Genomic DNA, 23,320 nt, shown 5'->3' on the forward strand with positions numbered 1-23,320 from the left:
AGCATCATGAAGGCTTTGTGGTGGGTTTAAGAGTTTGGATAAACTTAGATAAGCCTGTAAGTCTGTATATTAGAACTATCACAATTACTTCCTTTAACCTGATTTCTTGATAAGGCAAATTCCTTTAAATGCTACATCTTTTTTGCTGCTTGATACAAAAGGAAAATTTGCAATGTTCTCATTTTCCATGACATATCAACCAGAGGTAGATTTAGCTGACCAACTAGCCCTTCTAGTTAATCTTTTTTATGAAGCATTTTGAACAATTTAAAGGGCTTTTCATATTTAATATTCAATAACAAATCTGATAATCATAATGATTCAATTTATAACAATGTAGATTGCTTAATTACTAATATAGACAAAGGTAACAGCCCTAGCAGAAACCTGTTCACTTTTGGTGCTCTTGACACATGCCCATTATCCCCTGGACAATGTGGTCAGAAATGTATTAGTCTTTTAATTAAATTATATATTTATTACTATTAACAAATATTTCAACCAAATGCATTCCAATGCAGATAACTGATATCATGAGGTAGCATGTCTACTCAGGCTACATATGGATATGCAGTATTCATACCTGTACAAGTACAGATTTCAGATTACAGATTTTTTACAGCTCTTTTAGTACTTTTTATTAACTTATTCTTATTTTATTTATTTTTTGTAGGGTTTTTTTTCCTCTCTTAGTGTAATACTTGTTAACAGTCTGTTACATGTCACTATGTGTTGCTCTCACAGTGTAAAATTCCTTGTATGTGTAACATACTTGGCGAAATTAAGAGATTCTGTTTCTGATTCTGATGTCCCTTTACCTATGGTGTCCTTCAGAGCCTTAGCATAGCTAGGAAAGTTTGTCTAATCAATCGGTAGCTGATAGTGCTCAATAAAGGAAAAGTGGAGATGGTATTTTGCATTAAATGATTTTAGAAACAATAGTGGCATAAAAGTGCATTAAAATGTAGATTAAATGTTATTGAAGCCAGTAACAATTACCACTGAGGTCATGCCTTTTGGTAAATGCAGAGTGTCCAAAACATAGTTTTTGGAACTATAATTTTGGAAACATTGGTAAAGATATCTCAAAAGGTATACACAAATGAAGGGAAATGTGGATTTTAGTTTACTGCTGGCACCACAAATGGAAGGAAAACATTAAAGGTTATGGTATTACTTCCAATAGAAGCAAGCCTACCTTTAAGCAGCAGTACACAAGATAAGAGAGCTTTGTGCAAGGGCTGTCTCACTGGCTGACCTGTAATGGATGCAGCAGCACCTGCTTCAGCTGGGAAACTAATTGCTAACCACACATCACCATTACAGTGCTATTAAAGGGCTGTAAAACAGTCGGGCTGCGAAACTTGGGGACAAGCATAAAAACACAGTTGCCCTTTCATCAGATCAACAATAGATCTAAAGCACAATTTTAGACCATCATGTACTGTGTAAACCCACACCACTATATACTATGCAAAGTGTTTAGAAAACCCAGCAAATGTGCCTGATACACTCATACCAGCTCCGTATACACTAACATACCACATAGTCCAAATAATATCTGTTAAACTATTAAGGTAAGGTGGTTTCTTTTAATTGATAAAAAGGGTCAAATATTACTGAGCAAAATATGGTAAATTACTATACTAGACGTGTGCTGATATTCAGAAATACAGTACACAGAAGCACACATAGAATACTGCTGGAATAGACTTTTTAAAATATATCTGACCACAATTTGTAGTTTCACTGAACATTTTAGATAAGCAGAACATCTCCCCGCTTAGTCATGTTTAGTTGAATTCGGTGAGCAGCATATGTGCAATTTTGAATAAAAATATTTTCTCATACACTGTAATGGTCACAATTATGTTTATACCTGACATCCCACCTACAGGTTATTTGACATTATGGATATTAATATGGAGTTGGCCATCCTTTTGGCCATAACAACCTCCACCCTTTCAGGAAGGTTTTCCACAAATTTTTGGAATGTGTCTGTGGGATTTGTGCCCATTCATTAAAAAAAATGCATTTCTGGAAAATAAGCCCTGGCTCGAAATCAACATTACAATTTAACCCAAAGAAGTTCAGAAGGGTTGAGGTCTGGACTGTATGCAGACCTCTGGAGTTGCTCCACATCAAACAATTTTGGATCTTGCCAGAGAAAGAAGTGTGATTCATCACTCCAGAGAACACATTTCCACTGCTCCAGAACCCAGTGGCTGTGTGCTGCACACTTCTCTAGCTGATGTTAGCATTGTGCATAGTGATATTGGGCACTGACATTGTGTGCATGGTCACAGAAAACCATTTCATGTGTCAGTTTTGTGATGTTGTTGGAATGCAATTTTTCACAAGCTAAGTATGTCAGTACTCAGCCACCATCTGTGAGTTTGCTTGGTCTTTTGCTTTGTGACTGAGCTGATGTTGCTTCTAGATTCTTTCACAATAATAGAACTAACAGTTGACTGGGGCAGATCTAGCAGAATAGACATTTCAACTGATTTGTGGAAAAGATGTTTAAAAGTCACTAAGTTGTACACCACATTCTACTGCCAATGTTTGTCTATGGAGACGGCATGGCTATGTGAATGTATACACTTGATGCTAACACAACAGATGGCAGCAGATGTGCATAATGAAAATGTTGAAATGAAATGAAACTCAAATAGTTCATGATTTATCTATTTACTGTGTTTTTAGGCTTTTTTATGGTCACTGTGTTCACACTAAAAACACTAACTGGTTAGAGTAGCAAGGGCCTACCACCTGGCTGAAAAAACATCTAGGGCAAACCATAGACATGGTGCCCAAGTTAGTTGGTAATATACACAGTCTTATTCTTATATCATAAATGTGGCACATTTAATACATTTTCTTCTTTATATATATTAGATATATTAGACAGCAAGTAAACAGTCAGAAAAATGGGCAAGCAGAATCTGAGCCACTTTGACAAGGGCCGAATGGTGATGGCTAGATGACAGGTTCATAAAATCTCCATGTATTGTAATATGTGTCTTGTGTGCAGTGATCAGTACCTACCAAAAGTACTAAAAAAAACACTTAAGGCGCACTGGTGATTAAATCATTGATGGCTGATTAATATTTACTATAAGGTTCTATTTAGTGTACGTTTAAGAAAAACATTTGTTTTCAGATAAAACAAATTCTTCTTACAGTGTAGTTTATAGAGCTGTACAAACCTCCACTATTCCATAACCTTTATTATTTCAAAGTTAAATAATACATAACACTGATTGTGAATTCTGGAAAGTAGTGTTATGTTAATTATGTTAATTTTATTATTAACACATAACACAAATGAGCTTGTGTATACTGTCCACATGGGAAAGAGTAATCATGGTGGCTCAACATATCACACACAAGATGTTCTGCTTGTATTATTTTACACACTGGTAAATGCTTGTAATCCAGTTATATTTTAGGGTATATTTTAAATGTTACATAGAGAAGCAAAACTCAGTTTAGAATGTAGAATTGACTTCACACTTAAAGGCCTTAATGGTCATCAGTGCAATGCTGTGATACTAGGAATGCAATGCTGGTGCTGCTGTTTTTAAGTTAGGAGTATCTAAAACACTTTAAGGTTTTTGAAGTAGGACCACAGCACTAATACTGTCATTATATTTAAAGCATGGCCTGCACTATAAATGGCTTTTTATTGAAGATCTTTCACAGAAACAATTAAGTGGAACTGTGATTGGTAAGTTAAAAGCATTGTGATTGGTTGGAGAGCTTATTTGCAAAAAGTGACTCTCGCAAAGAAAGTTTTCATTGTAGCCAATCCTATAATGGTGACTCTTGCAAAGAAAGTTTTCCTTGCAGTGTTCTAACAAGCCATTTGGCCAACCATACTGACAAGTGCAACACAGACATACAACCTTTAACCAGTCTTAATTATTTGACATAGTTTGGAAATATGTGAAGAGTTACAAATCCACTTCCTCCTCTTCCCCCAGCACATCTCCTCTAACCATTAGATCTGTTATTAAAAATCTGCCAAACATCCCAAGCAACAGGAGCAGGATATGACCGATCAAACATGGAAATTACTTGGGGAGAAGATGTGCTATAACTCACTGACTGCAACGTACAGCGATAAAGAGAGGCAGCTGCTGCACAAGCTAATGATGTGCATCGGAATGAGGCATGTGAGTAAAAATCAATAATTGAATTTGATAGCTATTAAGGCAGCTGTCCAATGAGCATGTCTCTTAGGGAGTTGATGTAGCTTTGAACAAAGACAACACTCACAGCATACAATGGGAGAAATACACAAACTAAATTGCTTAAAAATTCTTAAAACTTGAAAATCTTAGCCAATACAATATTATTACTGCTGTTCTTGAAAGTCATGCTGCAGTAATGCAAAACAATCTTTCACCTGATCACAGGGGACAGAGTAAGCATGTAAGAGACAATGCAAACAGTTTGTTTTTGTGCCGGCTGGAATTGACTTAACGAGCGAGTAGCCTTAAGCTTCAGGCAGTGCAAGGTTCCAACTTCTGCTGATACGACTCATTAAATATTCAGCAATGCTTTTCATAAATATTTAGCTTTCCCTCTCGAATTAATAACCGAAAACATCACTTCTGTGTGTTTTGAATGTGTACTTCAGCAAGAAAATTTGACAGAGGAAATATGAAGTTTCCTCTGTCAAAGAAAACAGCAATTTCACTTGTAAATTATTTTGCAGACAGTGGAACGACGAGTTCTAATTGTTGTTAGATAATCTTAAACCCTTTTCCATGCATGTACAAACTTCTTCCTTACAAGAAAACTGCATTTTACAAATTATTTTAGGCATTGCTACAGTTTGATTTGTTTTGTCATATTACCTCAATCTCTCCAATAACAAATTATGCATATCCAGCCAAAGAGTTCAAAGTATGTTATTTGAAAAATATGTACTAAGACTAAGATTTTAACATACTTGTGTTTATCATACAAGTGTTTAGCAAAACTGATTGCTGATGTCAATACATTAAGACAGCACTTATTGTGATGCAACACAAAACTATTTTAGCCTGCTCATGTAGCATGGAATTGGCTAGAGCAGCAACTGAAAGTAATACATTTCAGTCAAGGCTTAGAACAAAATCATCCTGAGACACGCTCCCTTTTTTTCTTCATTCACACTAAATAAGGCTTGGCAACAGTTCACTTGAACAGTCAACGCTGCCAAGGATGGAGAACAAAAAAGGATCTGAAAATGCTTAAGAGAGTTGTGTTTCAAAACTATCTTCTTCACTTACTAATTCTTCATGCAGTCAGACTTTGCAAAGTAAATGGCAACCTTTAACCAGTTCCTGAGAAACAAAAATAAATAGGCAACGAGACCAGATAAAAACGAGTATTGTCTGCTGTGCTTACTTCAAGAAACTTAATACTTCAGTCTGTGTCCATCTGTCCCATAATTAGTTCTTAACAAGCCATCAAGCTATGCTAAGAGCAGTGGAGCTGTCCAGGCACAGTGGTGCTGAAAGTAAGCAAGCCAAAAACTACATAATTCTTGGGTTTGCATCTAGTACTTGTGCACTATAACCAATGCATATTCTTCATACACACAATAATTTTGTTAAATTAGGATTTGTTGGATTGGCACCACATACACCACATTTCAACAGCAGAATTTAACTGCAACATTATTTAAAGTGGAATGGAAAGTTCAGGTAAGAGGACAACTTAAACCTTGTTTTGGCTGTTAACTGGTCACAAATCAACAAATGTTTAGAGTAATTTTCGAGTTCCTCGCTGCACATGGGGCAGCTGAGAGTCTTCTTTGGCGAATGGCATTTAGAGGACCCCAGAGGGCATTCAGAACAAATCCAATGATTTAAAGTGGATTGGGTTTTAAAAGTTGATACCCGATCCATTACAAATGTCTGGATCGTCCCCCAATCCCGATATTCCTAATGGTATCACTCAAAGACCCATTTGAAGAACCTTAATTTTTGAGTGTACTTTTGTTGCCCATACTTTAACCTAACTTTAATGATATTGTTTACCATAACTAATGTAACAAGGAATATTTAGTTTTTAAGTGAAAGCTGTCTTTTTTTAATAATTTTCTCTCAATGTCACAAAAAAATAAAGACTATTATCCTATTAAAGAGAATGAAACAGCACAAATATGCACACACACACAGCTGTGTCACTCTGTATTTTACAGCTTGCTTCAGGTAGTGGCTGACATTTATGCAAAGGCTTACACAAATAAAGACATGGATACACTGATGCTTATAGATCTCCTGGTATATACTGGTGCATAGAGAAAGAAGTATAAAATTGTCTCTTTATAAACCAAAAGCAGAAAGTGGTAAAAGCATTAGATAAACTAAATTACAGTAATTTTAGGTCTAACCAGCAGATTGAAACAAAACAAAGCAAAAATCATTATAATAATGGATAATATTGACAGTACTCATAATCAAGGTATACCTCCACATATTCTTCTTTTTCCTATTATTATTGTTGTTGTTGTTGTTGTTAATAATATCAATAATATTATTGACTAATATTATTAACTAATAATAATAATAATAATAACAATAATACTAGTAGTTCACAAAGTATTCAAATCATAGCCCGAAAATGAAGCACATAACCACTGTAAAATGTAAAACAAAAGAAATAAAGAGAAAAACAGCAAACAATGTACTGTAGTGCTCAAACATAAGGTGCAGTGTTAACAACAATAACAACAAGAAATCAAGGGGAAAACTGATGCATACAGCCTGATCTCAAGCAGACATTCTAACAACTGAAAGCAGTTTTGTTGGGATTTCATTAAATGGTAAGCAATCCTAAGGAGTTCAGTCCTGGCTAATAGGGTGCTCTTGCACAATGTTAGAAAACTAATGCTGCAAAACTGGTACACTAGCAGCACTAGCATAAACTGAAAAGTTCATTAGTTTATATATACCATACAGCAGCTTCTCATCTATCATATAAGGCTTGCGTTGATAAGGTCACTAATCATTTGTGTCAGATCATTTCCTAGATGGGGACAGATAACTGAGAAGCATTCGCTATACGATCTGTCTGTGTGCCAGAATAGTTCTCACTATTTGCACTGCAGACAGTACACTAACCTGTTTGCTATATTAGCCACAGTGTTAAGTTCCTAACTGATGAGAATGAGGGACTACAGCTGTGAGTCTGTGTTTCTGAGGCTTGTAACCCAGAAGGGGCTTTTCGTGCCAGCCATGGTAGCTGTGGGCTGTGAGCTGGGTGGAGGGAGGGAGATGAAGTGAGAACGCTGGGGGGGGGGGCAAGCCACAGGCTGGCCTCATTCCATGCCAGACTTAACCCACCAGAGTAAGAGAGAAAGAGAGAGAGGATAAGAGTCAATGAAAAAAGGAAAAGAAGGAAGAGATAGAAGCACCACAGAGCTCTGTCACACCAATTAACAGCCGCTTAGCAGGCTCTTGTGAGTCGCTCGTTAGCATGCAAAGGAAAAATGTAGAATAAAACATCAACATGCTCTCTCTCACTCTCTCTATCTCCGTTTCTAATGGGTCATCTTATTGAAATACTTCAGCATTTTTCAACTTTGTTTCTGTCTGCCGCATCCATATTGTATGGTCGATAACCCTAAACAATAATCATGATGTGTTGCCCTGAGCTGCCCACTGGCATCTATTATATCAACAAGTTTCCTGTACTGTTCTAGGAAAATTATGGTCCAAGGTAATTAGGTCAGAAAAACACTAGAGTATTCTTACAAAGTTACAGTGGTGTTTCCTGTTCAGCAAAATCATTTCTATTTCAGCGTAAGCATTACTGACATCCTAGTTGGCTTTGTATGTGTGCGTGTGTGTGTTTGTGTGTCCTTAGGGAAATACAACCCTCTGGACAAAAACTGCTTACATTTATAATAAACATCAGTTGTTCTCATCATCATTGTACCATGCATGTAATAGTGAAAATTGAGTGAGAATTACAAAACATCTATTGTCAGTCAGTAGTGGAGGGTATACTATGCCTTCTTACCCACCCCAACATGCGCACACATCATGACATCCCACATACCCGATAACTAAAGGGCCTAGTTGGAGGATAAGAAGAAATACGATATAATGGATCTGAAAACTGGAAAGTGGCAGTTAGTCTTACTGTCATCATTATTTAATCTCATCAGTTAGGAACTTATTTCATTTAAATAATGCGCTCATGTCACTCTGCTGCCATATATTACATAGTTGCTGGCTAGTTTTATAAGTAACTGTGGAGTAAAACAGTTGAAAAAGACAAATCATGTACTGTGTAAATCCCCATTTTAACAACTTCATGCAATAAATGAAAAAGTGAACTGGAACATTACTATAAGAAAGCAGTCAGCCAAATATAATGTGAGAACAGGTACACAGAGGTAAATAAAGCTGACATAAACTGTAAATTCTCTCTCCAAACCTTAATAATAATCACAAGCATTCCAGTGTAGTATATTCTACTGTAACTAAAAAAACTAAACAAAAGAGCCTATTGTTAATGCATGTTATGATCTTTTATCTTTTAATTACTGATCTAAACCAATGTTTTTTTTAAGGGCTGCATGATTATCTTGTATTTTTAATGTAATCATGGCATACGTTTCCGCAACAACCACAAGATTAAGGGCTGTAACTGTAGAACATATGAAATTACATAACTAAAACTATATATTCTCCTTAACTATCTATTATCCATCTGTATAACTATTCGCAATATAATTTGCCTGGTCTGGTATCTCTACCACATAAAGCCATAATTTATACACATTTTAACAAAGTTGGCATTTTGCACTTTCAGATAACTATTGTGTTTGTTTCAGTACATTTACTATTGCTAACATAAAAAAACCCTCATTTTTAACACATCTCGTTGGTGTACCACAAGGTTCTGTATTTTACTCTCAGATTATTAAAAAGAAATGTCAATAATAATAATGCAGAAGATACACAGGCACACGTATCTGTAGTGACAGATAATGTCACAAATCTAGGGATGCTGGCAACCTCTCTCCAGTACTGTTAAATGTATGAATCCCAATTTTAACAAGCTTAAAGAAGACAACGTAGAAATGGGGCCTCTGGGTGTTTCAGTGGAAACATGCACTTTCATAATGGCCCGGGGGTTGTGAGTTTGAATCCTCAGTGGTAGAATGGTCATGTTCTCTCCTAGTGGATAGATGCCGCTCTCTGTACCCTAATCTCTCTTAAAGCGTTGGAGCTGGGGACGCAGTGGCAGCTGCCATGTTCAAAAAGATGGGCCTGACCTTGCATATATCAAAGGAGACGTGTTAGCTCCTTACCCTCCTAGTGTTGGGAGCATTGCTAGTGCTAGGGTGGGTTAATTGGCAGTACCAAATGGGGAGAAAAAACAAATCATTATATATATTATTATTATATACATTGCACCCACCACCACACCGTCCCCTTCTTTTACCTGCCATTCATCTCAACCACAGGGGGCACAGCTTAATGCACCACCTTCAAGCCGCACTGAACTCCTCTCCAATGTACTCCTGAGTTTACCTCCCCATACAAGCTCCAATGCATGTTTCTTACTCGCAAATCCCTTTTTGACATAATGTGACAAATGTAATGCAGTTGTCACTTACATTGTGTCTAAATTTAATGATGACTAGACCAACAGAAATGGTCCTATAAATATAAAAACATTGTCATCTGGGGTTTATTAATCAAGGATGAAATATAATAAAGGTATGCCTTTTATACATAGGCAAATTATGTAAATGACTGATCACGAATGTATTTGAAAAGAGCACATGAAGTGGCCTTGTGCATCCGGAAGAGATAAAAGCTTGACATTGATTTTTTTACCATGACAGTTTGCAAGACCATCCATAGCCAACTCCCACCCACACACAAGCTCAGACATAAAAGAAAATCAATGCCTACTATTATACATTCAATCACTTGATTAGTAGCCAGGAATGATTACATGGCTCTAGTAACAATTATCTCACCCTTGGTATTGCTGTGGACACACCTCCCTTGTCTGTCCAATGATAAATAGATTTATCCCTATTTACTGCAGATTTTGTTGCTGATTTTACATATTGTAGATTATAGGTGTGATAGATAAGCCTTTTTAAACTCAATTCAGTACTTTCTCATCTAAAGGAACTTTAGGTACAAAAGACATACAGTGTACACATCAGTGATAGGTATACAACAATACAGGCAATAAAAATAACATGTTAACCTTTATGCTTTTAAAAACAGCTCAAGAATGTTTGAATACCTGTGTGTATACCTGACTCAATATTTAAGTTTATGCAAATTGATGCGTTATCATGTATTCATACATTGTTACCCCCCCCCCCCCATTAAATACTATCATACTTGTTCATAGTGACAAAAAAACAGTAAAATTGCTGGATTCTGTGTTCACTGCAATCTTGCTGAATGCACACAATTAGCCTCTGCGAAATGCCCAGAGTGCAGCACTTTCCAGCTGAATGGCAGACTTGGACATCCGTATCCAGGTGACAGAGGTAAAGCAGAAAGCCACCGTGACACCATTAAGCCAGCTCTAATAAAATCACAGCCAGCAGGCTCCTGAACCCACTATCCACCTAACTCAGAGAGGCTAATCTGCACTGTTTGTATGGGGGTGGGGTGCAAAATGAGTGTTGGCATATGGAATGACTCCTTACAGCTACAGCTTAACTACCTGTGGTATGGTGCATTATGACACACTTTTATGTTACATCAACTGTGTTTTATTCTATGACTTGACTTGGTCAATGTTTATGTTAATACCACATGGTAACAAGTAGCGGTAGCAAGATCCAAATTCAACTGATTTGTCATAGCCATGAGCAAGTGCGGAAATTTGTAATTACTGTACCATTAGCAGATGACCAAATGTGTGAGTCATCAAGGAATACAAAATGAGCAAGGGATACGCTCACACATTCACACTATTATTAAACAAACTGTTGCCCTGGCCTCTGGTGCAAACCGTGACTAAATGGCTCTAATAAGAAAACAGGTTTTGGGCTAAATGTGGTCAGTTTGGTGTAGAGCTTGGCAACAATATTAAAAAAAATCATGATACATGATATATCATGTGATAAAACTTGAAATAGACTAAAAAACAATTGGTGCCGCTTTTAAAAAAGGACTATAACAATGTGGGTAATTTTTTTTCCCGCCCAATTGTATGGATATATATTACATGTGGGGGTAAAATTTCTTTTTTTGACCTAAAAGAGACACATGGATGAGCATGAAATCTGCACCCACTGCATTAAAAGCTAACTAAAATATTATGGAAACACAACAAACCTGAGAAACCATACTAATCTTTTCCACTGGATACAGACTCAAATCCTTGGTGAGAGTATTTGCCAAGTTTGTGTGGAAGCTTAGACATCACTTGCTCGATGGTCCTCTCGTTGGCAGCAACTACAACCAAGTGTTGTAAAAATGGAAGTTCTAAAACCACTGAAAAAGAACGGTAGGATTGCTGTGAAATGTCATGCGTGGACATTTATTGCCACAAAATCTTGTGTCATCATAACTGCACATTTTATCATGATTGAGTGGCAGCTAGTGTCTCATGTGCTTCAAACAAGAGCAGTGAATGAGAGCCACATGGGTGCAGATATGGCTGAGCGGTAGCAGAATGTAGTAGGGGATTTAACTAGAAAAGAGACACCAAGAACACTAAGAATTGCTTAAAAAGTACCAAAAGTCAAACAGCAAGAAAAAACAATTCTGTATTGAAAAATAGGCATCAAGATGCATTGGGTTTGTTTGGGTTTTTTGGTGTTGTTTTTTTTTGTAGCACTACTGCTGTGCTGGTGCACTGTGGACAATTGCAAATACTGTGTATTATCACAATATTCAAGTATCACAATATTACATTCCTACCCCATCACTTACTCGCCTTGTACAACATACTATGAAAACCAATCTAGTAGTAATCAAGTGACTGAGTAGACCATATTTTCTCTTTCACTTGAGTGCGTCACTGCAGTAACAATATACCATAATAGCTATCTTCATATGATTGCAAATGCAGATAGTATATAATCACAGAACTGAAAAACACTGTATCCTGTATCCCACAGTCAATTACAGTGACAGGAAATAACAAAGATTTGCATATTATTTATAAGGTCTCTTTTTCAGTTAAACCTTCAGCTGCCCCTTAGCTGGAATAGTTTCTCCTAATGATGGAAGCAAACGAGCAGAAACAAGGTGTTTGAAAATTATTCATGGCAAACACTTCTGCAGTAAGCTTCCTCCCTGTTGGGTCTCGGGCGACTGGGGGAGAGCCACACAGATTGCTTCCCTCGCTCCTCAGCACCCCTCCACTCAGCCAAGTAGAAGAAGTAACAGCCAACAAGGCAGCAGATGGAATACCCGGAGAAGGTTGTGCAAAAGCCTACTTCAAATTCGGATGCAAAAGGAAAACGTGTGGTGGGCGAAATGAGTGTAAACAGAGTGCTACAGGATTGTTGTTAGGTCTGCTTCATTAGTCCTAAAATATCTGTAACTTGGATATGAAATGAATGTCTCAGTGAGCCATATGTGAAACAATAGGTGATATTTCCATTAGGAGATTGTGATCTGGCTCGTACGTTTGAGGTGTGAGGATGCTGTTAAAGACGCTGTAGCAGTTACAAGTTTAACAAAAGTGTAACTCTCAACTATTCCTTAGTTAGCTTATGTGTGGAGTTCTTATAGATCACTGGCATGGAAAACTTTTATCTAAAGTGGTATTGTATGGAACTTTTAAAGTCTGCCACACAGAATTAAAAATTCATGTAACTATAATCTTTGTACATTTTTGCATGACTTCAATTTTTACATGCTTCTAGTGGCATGATGCTCACAGAAAGCTACAAAAAACAGCACCAATATTATTTCTCATTTATAAACCTACAGACATCCACTTCTGAAAAGATATACAGTTGTAGTTGGAATTTTACAAACAGTCATTATTTATGTGGCTACCAGAAGCATCAGGTCAAGATGCATCTTCCTAAAGAAGGCTTCGGCAGAATTCTGGTTGGATATTTGATCACTCTTCTTGGCAGAATTGGTAGCGTTCAAATAAATGTGTTGGATTCCTGGCACAGACCTAACAGTCCACATCATTTTGATAGGGGTGAGGTCAGGCTATTCCAAAAGCTTAAAGTATGCTTCATCTATATCACAGCCACCTTTGGTGTGTGTTTTGGGTCAATGTCCAGTTTGAATAGCCAAATGTGGATGAAATATTATGACATAGTTTTTTATATTAAATTTTCAAACCACATTTTTCAATGTACCAACAACAAAAGTTCATGAAAAATAGAAAGAAAAACTGATAACGTTGGAGAATATCTCAAATTATAAGATTTTATGGCCTCAAAACTCACGGTAAAAGACAAAAATGTTTGTGTATATATGTGTGCTTATTATTATCCCAGTATTTTCAAAGTACTTCAGTATTTCATAATAAAGTGTGTTTGTGTATATGGGTAGGGATATTAGTTGTTTTCCCTAAATACTAAAAATACTTGTATATCAATACTTGTAGAATATACCATAACCAAACACCCCCTTAGAATAATTTTCCCAACACGTTATTAAGTGGTTCTAATGTTGGTCTGCAATGGAAATTCCACACATTTATTTATTTGCTGGTGAATCACTATGATTACCCTCATTACAGAAAAAACAAGCTGTAATTACAAGAACGTACATAGTTAATGTTGCTGCATATGGAGCCCTTAAGTTTATTCCCCAATGAAAAAAACTGTCACCATTACTTTCCCATATGGACCTAATATGTTTCATTTACAGATTATACACATACACAATAGCTACACCATAGCTTTAATATTATCATTTATAGTAAAACTTGAGATTTCCAAATTAGAATTCCAAAATGTTCTGTCACACTGAATCATTTTCTTTAAATTAAATAAAATATATATATAAGACAACCTGAGTAAACACAAAATAATGTTTAAGTTTGTAACAGTGTTCAGTCTTCCTATGAGTGGCTGGCCTATTACAATTCCTGCAAAGGCAAAGTGATGACTTTGTCAGTATGTTAGAAAAGAACATAGATGAGCATCTAAGGAACTGAAAGTCTTGCTCAATGCAGATGTGGTCAGCATTTTTGATTCCACCATTGAACAGAGGCAAAAACAGTATTAATAGTAGAGTTACCAGGTGAAAAACATTGCTAACCAAGTGGAACATAAACACAATTAACCAAAAATACCTTGATGACAACGTGTTCTGTGGACTGATGAGTAAATAGTGGACTCATTGCAAGATTGGGTTCCTGTTATATCTGGCTTAAATGCAATACAGCATTCTATAGTAAGAATATCATACCAGTAGTCAGACATGGAGGGAGTATATATATAGATAATCTATAACTGTTATTGCAATACATAATATGTTCCTCTTACCTATAGACTTACAGAACACTGATGAACAGCATGTTATTTACACAAACAAGATAGGTAGACCTGTCTAATTGTTTTAAATTAGGTAAACCTTAAAAAATGTATAAGTGTATTTTGTCTGTGTCAAAATATTTTAATACATATCTTATATTGTGAAAATGTAAAATATTGGGTCATGCTTTTTTGCCATACCGTCCACCTATTCTACGACGGCTTAAATAATAAAATGTATTATTTATGTTTAATATTATATTATTTTATATAAACAAATAATATAATATAAAATTATAGGATGTCCAGCTATCACTTTGTCATCTGAGGCCAAGCACAACTGGGTTATGAAAATAATTATATAACTAAACTTAAGGTGTGTGATATCTATTTTGGTATATAAATTATAAATTAATTCAGCAATTAAAGACAGATTTAGTCTAGAATTTTAACTAATGTTTTTAATAAACAGTGATTATATCAAATTGATATTAACAGTATTAAATTCTTACCTGACACCAGGTGATTAATAACTTATCTAATGAATCCACTCATGAGTCATAACTGAGCTCCTGGGTTTGCCTTTCCAAACAGACCTGTGGTCAAAGGGTCAAAGTGGTCTTGGCTTACTTCACTGAAAAGGTTGCAAAAGGGTTTTGTCTGGTGATGCGCACCCTTAATTGCTACCCCCTCTGCAGGCTTCCCATGGCACATTGGTGGTTATTTATAGCTTGCAATGACTGACTTCCAATTTGCGCCGCCTCATGGTTGCAAGGTTACAGCTATTAACTTTTTAGCCTACAACTTTTGAGTGTCACTCTGTGTCAAATATCTCTCTCATCAAATTGAGCAAACCGGGAAAGATCTTTCATCAGCTGCCAAATTCAGTCAATCTAAGACATGACATTTAATTCATCTATCTTTTTTAATGACAGAACGAACCACAAAGTACAGTATAGCAGCTGTGTTTTTCGGGGCAGCTGTGTTTTTCGAGGGAGTTTCTGAAATCAACACAAGATCTAAATACATAAATACATACAGAATCAAAACAGACATACAGCACAAATAATATTTGGTTAAATGTCCATTAGCAGTTTGCACTTTTACCAGATACTTTTGGTAGCCATCACCAAGCTTCTGGCAGAATTGTGGTTGAATATTTGACATTTTATATTAGCAAAATTTGAGAGTTTCTAGGTACCGACCCACATTTTAATCACAGTCTACATATTTTGATAGGGTTGAAATGAGGATTACCCTCATTACAGAAAAAACAAGCTGTAATTACAAGAACGACCCACATTTTAATCACAGTCTACATATTTTGATAGGGTTGAAATGAGGACATTGGGAAAGCCATTCCAAAAGTATAACTCTGTGTTTTGTGTGTTAATCTAATGAGTGCTGTCAAACAAACACTTTTTATGTGGTCACAGAGAAGCTCCAAACTGTAGTTAATCATGATCACTAACAGAAAGTTAAAGAGCCTAAAATGCCTTTTCCTTGACAAAAAGGACATTTTGGTGTTTTCTACACCACTGAATAAATAATCTAAGTAAATGTATGTATATTTTTAACCATGACCCTGTATGTAAAAATCTGATGCCGTGTTCATTGCAAAACCCCACAAAATGTAAAATTTGTGCATTCTTGTTTACAAACGTATAATGTACATTAATTCTGCCCCAAAAAAAGAGCAGCTCAAAGGAGTCACGAAAGTAATCACAAAAATTCAAATTTTGCCATGACATTCGTCCATGGTGAGCAATGGTAGGTTTCAAATCATTATAAGACATCTTTTTTAGAAACGTTGGGCAGCATGTGAAGAGTCAGCAGAGCAGTGGTACTCCAGGACATAAACTGAGAACCACTGTGCTAGATCCAAAACAACAAGAGTTGTGTCATTGTCCAATTACTTACTTACAACACTATTTTCTGCCATGACCCGAGGACATATAGTGCAACATGTCCCACAATATCCAGTAGATACGTTTTTATGCTGGATATTACAGCAGATCTCCTGCAGAAACCATATTTTTTCCTTCTCTAAAGGTTTTGCCCCTTATTCTTTCCATTCTAGAAAAATACTTTAATAGCCAGTAGGTTATAAATCCACTTTTTCATCATCTGCAGGTCAGGAGTTCAGCATAGTCTTCTTGGCAGGGGTAAGTGCAACTAGAAAAAAAATCTGTAGCATGAAAACAAGGAGATGGAATAATCATTCAAAATAACTAATACAATGTTATCAAAACTGGATGATTCCTGCAGAAAGTTCCCAATTAGCATCCTTTTTTGCTCTAAAATCAGCAAATGTACTTACATTTTAGGCATTCAGCACAGTTATTCAGAACAGAACAGTACAGTAGAGAGGTACAATATTCTGCTAAGATCAGCTCAATATTGCCATTTGGTATCATATTGGTGCTATCTCTACACTATACATTTTTATTTATTTTGCCAAGATCAGGACCCATTCCCTAGAATGTAAAAGCGTGTCCCTGTAAGTTATCCTTGTGTGACACAGCCAAATTGAATGCACAGCATTGCTCATCCTCCAGACCTTTCCTGACAATTGAACAGCTTCAGTTTACCTCAGCATCTTTACTACACAGCCTCTGAAACTGCCTCATTTGTTGACAATGTCCGACACCCATGAAAGACCTATCCTCCAAATATTTATCCCCCCTCCTCCTTGCCCTCCTCCTCCAACCTCAGCGCAGACCATTTAAATGCTAAGTAACCTCTTCCTTTTCAAGCCTTTTGATTATGCCTGTACAGCGATCTTATGAGCATGCTTCAAAACTGGATTTGCAGTTGTAAAACTTAATTATAAAAACCTGCTTACAATATTTATGCAAATAAATCCATTCAGCCCCTGGTTAAAGCTATTACCATGTTCACTGGAGTGCTAGGCCTCGCACAACGAGGAATCTCCCAGCACTTTGGTGCTGATTTATGTTTACACAAACAACTCCTTCTTCCAAACCGCTGCTGGTTTGCCGAGCGTTCCCAGCTGAAAAGGGTCTTCCTAATGACAACTACATTTCAATTACCATGCAGAAAAACGCAAAACGCATTTCCGCTCTGCTGTGCAGGCCCTGCTGCCTATTAATGCAACAATAAAAGCTGCTGGTGGAAACTCATTTCAACCTGGTTTTAGGTGCTGACAATAAGCTCTAAAAGAGCTCCATTCATAGTCGCAAATTACATTTTTTTGCAGGGCTCTTTTCCTTTAAGGGGGTAAGGTCTTTATGATGAAGGGGCCTGACGGTGATAAATGGTCGCGGCGGAAGCGAAGCAGCGACCGCGCGGGGATTGGCGCCGCCATCTGTTTTCATTTAGCCACCATTTTTTTCCTGAGGAAGCATTGCAGCCACTGTCACATGGGAATGGTGCAAAGATGCTTTCTCCAGAACATGGAAGGTTAACTCCCTTGATTTTACTTCTACTCCATCTCCTTCCGTCCAGAGATTATTTACAGTGGGCTATTACAACCTATAACACTTCCATGCATGGATCACGACAACAATGACATAACATCTATAAAGAGCTAACCTAAAAACAATATGAAAGTTATAGCAACAAGCCTTTGAACATATGAAGAGAAAGATGAGTGAAAGTTGAGTTCACTTTATTTCACTCAGTGAGTGAAATAAAGTGAAAGCAAAATTATTTGGAACTATCACAAAATAAGAACTGTTTGTAAAACAAGGCGTTGTTATAAATTGTGCATGAAAACCATTGATTGAAGTTCTTAAATAAGAGTTGCATACATGCAGGTCTTCAAGTGAAGCTGCATCAGACCAAACAAGCTACTGCTCCTCATCACACATAAGGGACAAAAGGCTTTTTCTGATGGATGTAATTCATTTTTTATATACTTTGTTTCAGTCCAAAATATTATTGAGGAGTATATTAAACCATTTGCCATCCTAAATCTCCAAGACAATCTTAACACTTCACAGTGCTAAGTAATCCATTCCATCATTTTTGCCTTCAAAAATTCAGTACAATAAATAATGAATGGTAACTTGGAATACAACAGACACTACATTTATGAAGTTAAACAAGGCTATGTTACCATGCAATGTATAAATTGGGAGTGGGAAATAGCATGATAAATGTAACAACTTAGTGTCATATCTCTGGCCAGAAGCAGAGAACTGGGGCATGACAAAGAGCTATTGCAGCCCAAACTTTACTTTCTCTCCCAGGGTTAGAGCAGTATTTGATATTAAGTACTATGGAGAAACAGAAATAGGTCTCGGGCACAGAAGGACTGGCCCCAACTAAACTTTTTATATCTATTACTGGTTGTTGATTTATTGTGAAACAAAAGTACAGATAAATGTATAAATGACTCTAAGTGACTATATACTTTGATATACTTGAGATATACTTTTTATAAAGACTTACATTTCTGTGTGTGTTGGATTTTACTGAAAAAAAAATCATTGGACTTCCTTGTTGTTTTAGGCAAAGGCAAATCCTCTAGATATACTCTAGTGACGTTTTCAGACATTTTTCTCCTTTTAGGACTGTAATCTGTGACTAATTCCAGAACAAAATCCCAACATGATTCGGACCTAGCAGAGAAATGTCTGGTGGCACATAATCCTTCTATGGACAAGTTATGGCTACTTCAAACTGCACTGGAGTGCAGGTGTTGGATATTGCACTGAACAGGGAAAAACATACTTTCACTGTCTTTTCACAGTTCGCCTAGAGTCGATAGCCACCCTACCACCCGCATATTGGATAAATCGAAACCGCTTTCAGGCATCAATTAAAGCAGCTTTCGCACAGATAATGTACATTTTTTGTTGTTTTAATGTTGATCACAGAATAGGGAACTGCCTTTACCCTCTTAAACAGGCGATAACTGTCGTGGATACAGTGAATTAATTAAAAGTAATGTAATCCCAATGGACACGAAGTGTCAAGTACCTGTAACTGTACAAGTAACTGCCGTTTCTACTACACGAACACATCCAAATCGATCGCTCGTTAGCTAAGGGGGTCTTCAATGCCAATGGCGACTATTAGTGTAGTTCCTTGAGCGCTTGTGTGGATGTGACGGAACACTAATACAGGGTCTTTAACAAGCAGGCAGGCATCCACCTGCTTCCTGAGGGTGTCAGATAGAGCTAAACTCTACATATACGTATATGTTATAGGTTTGAGGGGGTGAGAAGAGAAGTGTAGAACAGGAATCTGACACTTCATTCAGATCTCTAACAAAGTGAAAAAATCTCGTTTACTGCATCGAACAGGCCAGAACAACATGACTCGCCTACGCTGACTGTTTCTTTAGGCTATACTTAAAGTCTGATTTAAGAACACATATGCAGTGCAAATGTGCATGAAATAAACCACGACTATTAGGCTGTACGAGACAGATATGTGAGAGAGTTCACTCACTCAGATTTGGTCGAAGTGCTCTTCCTCTTCTTCACGAGTAATTTCCACCGCTTCAGTCACGCTTCATATTTGGTATTTTCAGCATTTTGGGCGCCCCGCGTGATAACAGTAAAACGATTTACGCGGATGGTGGCTCAAAAGAAAGGTTATCTGTTAATTGAACTAGCTTGAATGTATGAAGCTGAATATTCCGGACTGATTGCAGTAGTCGTTTTCTTGGTGGGCGGACAGCGAAGCTCTTTTAAAAACTCTTAACTTCTGCGCTCGGTCGTCTGTTTGTCGTTCCCGCCGTAGGATCGCATGCACTGGCTGGGCTACTTTGGACGTCCAAAAATAACTTCCATTTTCCGGAGTCCAGCACCTGGGGGTGGTGATGGGAAGGGAGGGAGGAGGGGGTGGTAGGCTATCAGCTGCCTCCTTCTTCTCCCGTGTTACGCCTCTGAATCACTCCCGTTCCGTTGGAGGCGCACCACGTGTGATGAGGTGCGCGGTGGCGCAAGCTAGAGCGATCGATGAAGATGATGCTCCTCGCGAGTTTCCAATCCCCAAACAGCCCTCTGCCTCCCCACTCCCCTCTTCCTCCTCTTCCTCTTTTTTCATGGCGCACACATCGTGCTAAGCTCTCCAGCACCAAACCGCTGGAAAACAGCCCCGTGCAGCGAATGCAATTGGATCCGGGCAGGATTCAATGAACTCTGTTATTGGCCTTATAGCTTGTCTTGAACTGCACCCTTCAGTCTCTCTATCTCTATATATCTAGATATCCCAGTCGAACAACGTTTGCTGCAACACTTTGAGAAATATATATATATATATATATATAAACACATACAAAAAAGCAGACTACTTACTGCCTCCGTGTGGTCATGCGAATAAAGTTTCAACTCATTCGGAGTTCGGTGATGGGCAATATCACGTTGCATGCTGAAGTGCTAAAGCTAATATAAGTGTTTTGCTTAAACAATAATACTGCTGCATACAAATCCAGCTTTCCAAGATGGTCCTTGGTGGTAAAAGGGGTTGAGAAGTAAGATTGCTGGTTAAGCTGGTTGACCAGGAGAGCAGAAGAGTTTGTTTGATGGACTAGCTGGTCTATCAGCATAACCAACTCGACCAATCTGGTTGACCAATTTGATCAAAGTTCACACACTGTTGGACCAGTGTGATCAGGCCCGTTATGCTGGTCGACCAGCTTGGTCATTTTGGTCACACTTACCTTGTTGACTTGCTGCTTGGTCAGCTCAGTCAGGTTGTTCACACTGGTAGAACAGCCTAACCAGTTCAAGTTTGTCATTAAACAAGTCACATACAGTGTTAAGGGGAGAGGGTCCACCCTGAAGTTTCCCTAAAAGCAAAACTTTATAAAAAACAATTAGTAAGGACAATTTCTGTTCTGCCCTTTCTCCAACATGCAATTCCTGGTTAAAAATAAAATGATGTACACAGGAGTAGTTTCAGTAGGGTTTGTAGGGTTGCAAAACAGTGGAAAATGTCTGATAAATTTCCAGTAAATTACAGATAGCTGTCCATTGGAACTTTAGTTTAGGAACTTTGGAAATATTCCAAAATGTAAACTTTCAATCTAAATTTTGTGAACTTTGGCAAATTATGGAAATGTATTAGAATTAACAGGAAATATTGGATCATTTAAAGGCACTATATCATCAATGTACCATAACAATACAAATAAATTTACCCCGGAAATAAATGGGTAATTATGGGAATGAACTGGAATAAATGGGAATAAAATTGAAATATTCAAAGCTAAAAGTGAGAAACTCAAATATAGTTGGTAAAAATATACTGAAGCATCTTGGCTAAAATCATTAAACATGATACCAAAACAGTTGAATGGCAAAGCTGCTCCTCAATCCCAGGCACATTGCACATTACACACTAAATGGTTTTTGAGACCACAGCCCCTGCTTTCACCGTTTATTCCTCCATCACATGTACAGCATATGTCCAGATGATTTCTAAAAACCTGACACTCACCCCTACTGAAAGCACACATTTGGACCAAAGGAGTACCTAAAGTCAGGTGCATATTTTTATTGACAGTAATTGACAGTAAACATTTAAACAACTGCTACATCAAGGTTTAATCTTACAGTTAGCAAGCTAGCAAAAGGTTAGCTTACCAAGGCTAGCATAGACTAGCTAGCTAGCTACCTATATTTTTTGCCTCAATGGGGTTCTGTAATTTTATGTTAATAATGAACAATTAATATATATATATAATTCTTTAATACATATTAATTGTTCATTATTAACATCAAATCGAATAAAGTGTATTTTCCCACAAGCAAGTGGTGAATGTCAGGTTTCTGGAAATCATCTGGACATATGCTGTACATGTGAGGAATGAATAGTGAATGCAGGGGCTGTGGCTGGGAAAGAGGAGCAGCTTTTCTATTCAAATGTTTTGGTATTATATCTTATTATTTTTGCCAAATTATGCTTTTGTATATTTATTACCAACTATCTGTAAGTTTCTTACCTTTAGCTTTGAATATTCCAATTTTATTCCCGTTAATTCCCATAATTACCTGTTAATTCCCATGGTAAATTTCCCAACTTAAGAAAATTTCCAGAATATTGCAACCCTAGAGGGTTGGTTTTATTTCTCAAAAGTTCTTATATGCAAAATATGCTAGTAACATTGGGCCCCCAGCTGTCGAGGCAGCACCCATTTCAATATTCAATATTCAATAAATATTTGTTAAATAGGACTATTATACAGTTATAAAGAGCTCTATGAGGAGTGTTTCAAATTAGGAATATGCATTTATATGCATATATGCATCTTGAATTAGGTTCCATAAAATACAACTACTTTTGTTTTTTGTTATCCATTAGGATGTAGTAGTGGCAGGTGTATCAGGTTTGGTTTGAAACACCTTTACTGGTTGTGGGCTGAAATGTGTAGCAAAAAGAAAAAGTGTGCAGACAGTATAGTGAAATAACATGACACAGGTTACATGTTGTATCCCTGTTGTATGTTGTAAACATCTATATGGTCTTTCTTCTAATCCAAATGTAACTGTGTTCAAAATGTTTAATGTCACTCTTACACTCATTTAGTGCTACTGAGTTCATATAGAAACTATGCTAGCTAACGTTCATTGGAATTCTGAAATGGTTTCATACTCCCTATGGTAGTCCACTGTGTAGGTCAGGAAATGACGGCTTCTACACTCCAAATAATGAACTATATGCAAAATTTAGAGCCACTGCTCTAAATGTTGGTTACAGCTGGTATTTGTCACTGCAGTGCACAAGAGCTGAGCTATTTTGATGTATACAACCACTGATTTCATGTACTATAGTTATGATAATCTCACATTGTAGTTGGTTGTATTACAGTGTTTGATCTCTGAAAGGATCTGCAGACAGTGTTATTGTAGTGTTTTGTGTTTTGAGTGTATTTATTGTGGTCGTTGTGAGGTATGA

The 23,320-nt window shown here is 37.1% G+C and overlaps 1 protein-coding gene across 1 annotated transcript in view; it reads right to left on the bottom strand.

Moving 5' to 3' along the window:
• The window catches only part of il1rapl2 (interleukin 1 receptor accessory protein-like 2), a 244,302-nt gene extending 223,720 nt beyond the window's left edge, over positions 1 to 20,582 (bottom strand). Inside the window, exon 1 of the mRNA XM_072663356.1 lies at positions 19,868 to 20,582. The gene's annotated coding sequence lies outside the window, so the exon portion shown is untranslated. The remainder of the gene's footprint in view (positions 1 to 19,867) is intronic.
• Between the last annotated feature and the right edge of the window lie 2,738 nt (positions 20,583 to 23,320).

Source organism: Salminus brasiliensis, chromosome 19 (genome assembly GCF_030463535.1).
Source record: "Salminus brasiliensis chromosome 19, fSalBra1.hap2, whole genome shotgun sequence".
Lineage (NCBI taxonomy): Eukaryota > Metazoa > Chordata > Actinopteri > Characiformes > Bryconidae > Salminus > Salminus brasiliensis.